This window comes from Arachis hypogaea, chromosome 20 (assembly GCF_003086295.3).
Source record: "Arachis hypogaea cultivar Tifrunner chromosome 20, arahy.Tifrunner.gnm2.J5K5, whole genome shotgun sequence".
Taxonomy (NCBI): domain Eukaryota; kingdom Viridiplantae; phylum Streptophyta; class Magnoliopsida; order Fabales; family Fabaceae; genus Arachis; species Arachis hypogaea.
The window spans coordinates 55,837,601-55,843,436 of record NC_092055.1 but is presented as its reverse complement, the minus strand read 5'-3'; positions in this window follow the sequence as shown (position 1 = coordinate 55,843,436).

The window sequence follows — 5,836 nt, the reverse complement described above, 5'->3', positions numbered from 1 at the left end:
AACTGTTCAGAAGCAAAAAGCTAAAAGCCCCGCTCATCTAATTAATACTGATCTTCATAAATGTTTTTGGAATTCATTGTATATTCTCTTCTTTTTATCCTATTTGATTTTCAGTTGCTTGGGGACAAGCAACAATTTAAGTTTGGTGTTGTGATGAGCGGATAATTTATATGCTTTTTGGTATTGTTTTTAGTATATTTTTAGTATATTTTAGTTAGTTTTTATTATGTTTTTATTATGTTTTTATTTGTTTTCTGTGATTTCAGGTATTTTCTGGCTGAAATTGAGGGACCTGAGCAAAAATCTGATTCAGAGGCTGAAAAAGGACTGCAGATGCTGTTGGATTCTGACCTCCCAATTGGCGCGCTCTCAATTACGTTGGAAAGTAGACATCCTGGGCTTTCTAGAAATATATAATAGTCCATACTTTGCCTGAGATTTGATGGCCCAAACAGTCGTTCCAAGTCAGCTTAAGAATTCTGGCATTTAACTCCAAAACTGGCACAAAAGCTGGAGTTAAACACCCAAACTGGCACAAAAGCTGGCGTTTAACTCCAAGAAAAGTCTCTACACATGGAAGCTTCAATGCTCAGCCCAAGCACACACCAAGTGGGCCCGGAAGAAGATTTCTGCATTAATTACTGATTTCTGTAAACCCTAGGCTACTACTTCTCTATAAATAGGACCTTATACTATTGTATTTACATCTTTGGACGTTTAGTCCCTAGACCTTGGAGGCTGGCCATTCGGCCATGCTTACACCATTATCAGTTTTGTATTTTCAACGGTGGAGTTTCTACACACCATAGATTAAGGTGTGGAGCTCTGCTGTCCTTCATAAATTAATACAAAGTACTATTGTTTTTCTATTCAACTCAAGTCTATTTCTTCTCCAAGATATTCATTCATTCTTCAACTTGATGAATGTGATGATCCGTGACACTCATCATCATTCTCACCTATGAACATGTTCCTGACAACCACCTCTGTTCTACTAGCAATGGCTTGAATGTGTATCTCTTGGGTTTCTAATCTAAAATTAGAACCTTCGTGGTATAGGCTAGAATTATTGGCAGCCATTCCTGAGATCAAGAACGTCTAAACCTTGTCTATGGTATTCTGAGTAGGATCTGGGAATGGATGACTGTGACGAGCTTCAAACTCGCGATTGTTGGGCATGTGACAGACGCAAAAGGATCAATGAACCCTATTCCAACATGATCGAGAACCGACAGATGATTAGCCGTGCGGTGGCAGCGCATTTGGAACATTTTCACTGAGAGGACAGGAAGTAGTCATTGACAACGGTGATGCCCAATATAAAGCTTGCCATGGAAAGGAATATGAATGATTGGAAGAAGGCAATAGGAAAGCAGAGGTTCAAGAGGAACAAAGCATCTTCATATACTTATCTGAAATTCCTACCAATGAATTACATAAGTATCTCTATCTTATTTTATGTTTTATTTATCTTTTAATTATCAATTCTCCATCACCATCTGAATTAGCCTGACTAAGATTTACAAGGTGACCATAGCTTGCTTCAAGCCGACAGTCTCCGTGGGATCGATCCTTACTCACGTAAGGTTTATTACTTGGACGACCCAGTGCACTTGCTGGTTAGTTGTGCGGAATTTTGACAAAGTGTGATTCACGTTTAAGAGCTCCAAGTCCTTTGGCGCCATTGTTGATGATCACAATTTCGTGCACCACTTGTCATTTACCATTGGAGCTGGAACACAAAGCCCTCTAGGCTTTCAAGCTACTAAATTTTGATAGTGTTGCTGCTGGTGAAAAGAGGGTCTTGCAGCTACAGGAAATGGAGGAGTTCATATCTCAAGCCTATGAAAATGCCAAGATTTATAAAGAAAAGGCAAAGAGAAGGCACGACCTCCATCTGGCACCCAAGAGCTTCGAAAAAGGACAGCAAGTGCTCCTCTACAATTCGAAATTAAGACTTTTCCCTGGAAAACTCAAATCAAGGTGGTCAGGACCCTTTCTTGTCACAAAGGTCTCGCCGTATGGACACATAGAAATCATGGAGGAAAGTTCAAAGAGGACGTTCACTGTGAACGGACAAAGGCTCAAGCACTACATGGGCAACATGGGGGAAAGCCCCAAAATGAAATATCATCTCAACTGATGGAGAAATTGTCGAGCTAGCGACGCTAAAAGAGCGCTTCGTTGGGAGGCAACCCAGCCTAAGGTAGTTTCCTTTTCGTGATCATCTCAATAAAGGATATAAGCAGTTTCCCTCGTATTGTGAGGAGCCAAGTTTGGTGTTGCACACCAAACCAATCCAAGAGTGAATGTGTAATTCTAAGTTTGGTGTTCCGCCAAAGATTTCAGTTAGAATCACATTACACATCTTCAAAGGCAAGTTGCTAGCTCCAACCAATCAGGGAAACCGCTTAACAATAGTTTAGTTTCTATTTCATAGTTGTTTTATCAATAAAAGCACATGAGGTTCTGCATTAGGTAATGAACTAGGTTTGGTGTTCACACACCAAATTAAGTCCAGAAATTTACAAGCATACATGTAAGCTAACTATTCCTCAAGTGCTTGGGGAACAAGCAACTTCCAATAACTTTGCAGGAATTCAATCAACCTTCTAGAAAAACAGTGCACCACCATCCAAGGAGGCGAAAAAGGACGTAGAAGCTATGGATGATGACAACAAAGAGATAACCAGAAGGCACCACCAAAAGGTTGTATTGCTACTTGATCCCATATGCTTGGAGATGTTAAAAAAAAATTGGAAGTCTGAATGTGCCCCTGATTAATAGTTACTCTTTAGCTTAAATCACTAGAATTTAATATTTGCTTTCATTGCCTTTGTCATATGTGTGCTGGTTCAAGTTACCTGTCTTCATTTTCACCTTGCTTACTTGTATGCTTGTCCCTTGAGTCAAATAAAAAGAGATGTTATGAAAGACGAGAGTGATGATAAATTGTGGAGTAGGTTCTTAAGCTTGTGGTGTAGTAATCACTTAGCTAAGTTGGTTCACCAATAAGGTAGGAAGGCAACTATCTGTCCTGAAGTCATATGCTTGAAACACACCCCATGAGACTAGCTAAATAATAAGATCCTAATAAGAAAAAGGAAAAGAACAATAAGAGTTGAAAAAGAAAGAAAAGTAATAAGAAATAAGGCTAGGCACCAAGGGCTTGAATCTTGAGGGATGTGTCTGTGGTGCTCTTGTACCAAGGATCTGCTTGGATGAATAAGTTCTTAGGAGTGCTTCATCACTTGGTAACTTGGGTTAACTAACCTGGGATTATCAACTAAAAATCCACTATCAAGAGCAACCTTGCTACAGAACATTTAGTAACCCAAAGAGGTGCTGGACACCAAGGCCTCAAGGAAAGAAAATAACAAACCATGTGCCTGTGGTGTGCATGTATGGGGGAGAGAGACTTGAGAGAGTAAGTCCTTAGGGGTGTTTCAACACCTAGCACCTTGAACCAACTGGTTCGGGAGTGTTGGCTGAAAGCTTATTTTAAAGAGTCACCCCCTCACAGAGCACTTAGCTTAAGGATGCAATAAACCTTGAAAAAACAAAGGGATCAATAAATAAAAGTCTCAAAGGGTGCAATCAAGTGAGTATTCCAGGGCATGATAAAGGTCTGAAAGCCAATAAAGGAATGAACCTAAGTTGCTATGCATGAAACCCCATAAAACCAAGGACATGACTTCCACAATAATGATTCATTCCTCTCGTCATTTCATTCATCATTCTCATGTTTCAGTACTTGCTTAGGGACAAGCAAGCTTTAAGTATGGTGTTGTGATGCCAGGGAATTTCGGCCAGTTTTACTGACATTTTCTTTACTGTTTTAGGGTAGTTTCATGCATTTTCTTAGGAAATAAGCAAGTTTTGGGTAGAATTTCACTTACATCTTGATTCAAAGCAAACATTGTGAATTTTATATGATTTCATGAGAATTATGCATGAATTTAATGACAAATTGGATGATGCATACCTCATAACTTGGATTAGAGCTTTGATGCACTTTATTTGCTTGATTTCAGGATAAAGGAAGAAAGGAAAAGCCACGTTATTAGCCACGTTAGTCTAACTAACGTGACCACTAACGTGGAATGGAAGCTAGCTTGCAACGTTAATGAGAAAAGTGATCGCCAATAACGTCTTCGAAGCCATCATAGCCCACGTTAATTACCACGTTAACTACATTAACGTGGTAGTTAACATGGGGGAAAAGGAAGCTCCAAGCGTTAGTGGTAAAAATGAGTGCCACTAACGCTCCAAAAGGGCAATTGGCCACGTTAAAAGTCACGTTAACTCAGTTAATGTGAACTCTAACGTGGAAGGAGCGAGGAATCGCCAACGTTAGTGACACTCATCTTTGTCACTAACGTTGGACTAAGCCACTATGAGCCACGTTAGTTACCACGTTAATTACATTAACGTGGAAGCTAACGTGGAGGAAAGGGATGATGAGCAAACGTTAGTGACACTCACCTTTGTCACTAACGTTGGAGATGGCAATTAACTCCACGTTAGTGGTCACGTTAATGTAATTAACGTGAGGCACTAACGTGGGAAAGGGGCGTTTTGGAGCATTAGTGAAAAAGGCAGGTGTCGCTAATGCTCTCGAAGATTTGGCAAGCCTACGTTAAAGGTCACGTTAACTATACTAACGTGAACTCTAACGTAAGGAGAAAGGGATACTCTCAACGTTATTGGGAAAGGTAAACCCCAGTAACGTTTGCGAAAGGCCAAGAGGCAACGTTAGTAGTCACGTTAGTGCCACTAACGTTGAAGTTAATGTGGACCATTTTGGGTTAGGAACGTTAGTGAAAAAGGCGATTGTCATTAACGTTCTCGACCCCACATTTTCACTTAACGTTAACACCACTAACGCCCTAAGCTAAAGTCCATGCCTACTGCACACTTTCTCTGCAAGTGAAGCTGAGCCCACTAAAGATGATAACTGCTTCAACTCGAGATCCAAAGGCCCATATCCAAGACTTGAAGAGCCAACTAGAAGATCAGAAGAGTAGTATAAATAGGAGTAGTTTTGAACTAGAGAAAAGCTTTTGGGATTGAGAGGACTACTCTCTGTATAATTTTACTTTCTCTGCAACTTCTAGTTTTACTTTCAGAATGAATTCTCCATCTTTGTTTTCCATTCCGAGAGACATGAACAACTAAACCCCTTTCATTGGGTTAGGGAGCTCTGTTGTAATTTGATGGATCAATAATAGTTTTTCATTATTCTTCTTCTTTCTTTTCTCTTGAATTTACATAGAAAGCTTTCAATCTTCATCCAATTGGGTAGTTGTCTTGGAAAAGAAGCTATTCATACTTGGATCTCTTTGAAATCTTGGAAGAGGAATGAAGGGATCATGCTAGAAATGCTTTCTCATGTTGGACCAAATTGGGGGTTGGGCGGATATGGTGACATATAATTCTCCCAATACTTTGATTTGGAAATACATGTGGTACAATCAGTGACCACACTTCATCTCTTCTCATGAGCAATTATTCCAAGGAATTGGCTATTGATCAAGATTTGAGAGATTGAATTACCAAGGAATTGGAATTCAATCACTTAAGATTGCCAAGGAGATCAATCAATGCATTGATTGAGGAAGAGATGAAAATGAACTTGATCTGGAGAATGCAACATCTCCTAAGCCCAATGAATCCCCCATTTCTAATCTTACCCATTCTCTTTACTTTCTGACATTTACTTTCATGCTAAATTCCCCATTCCCCATTTAAGATTCTGCAATTTACTTTCCGTCATTTATATTCAGCTCTTTATTTCCAGCATTTACATTTTCTGCCATTTACTTTCCCGCCATTT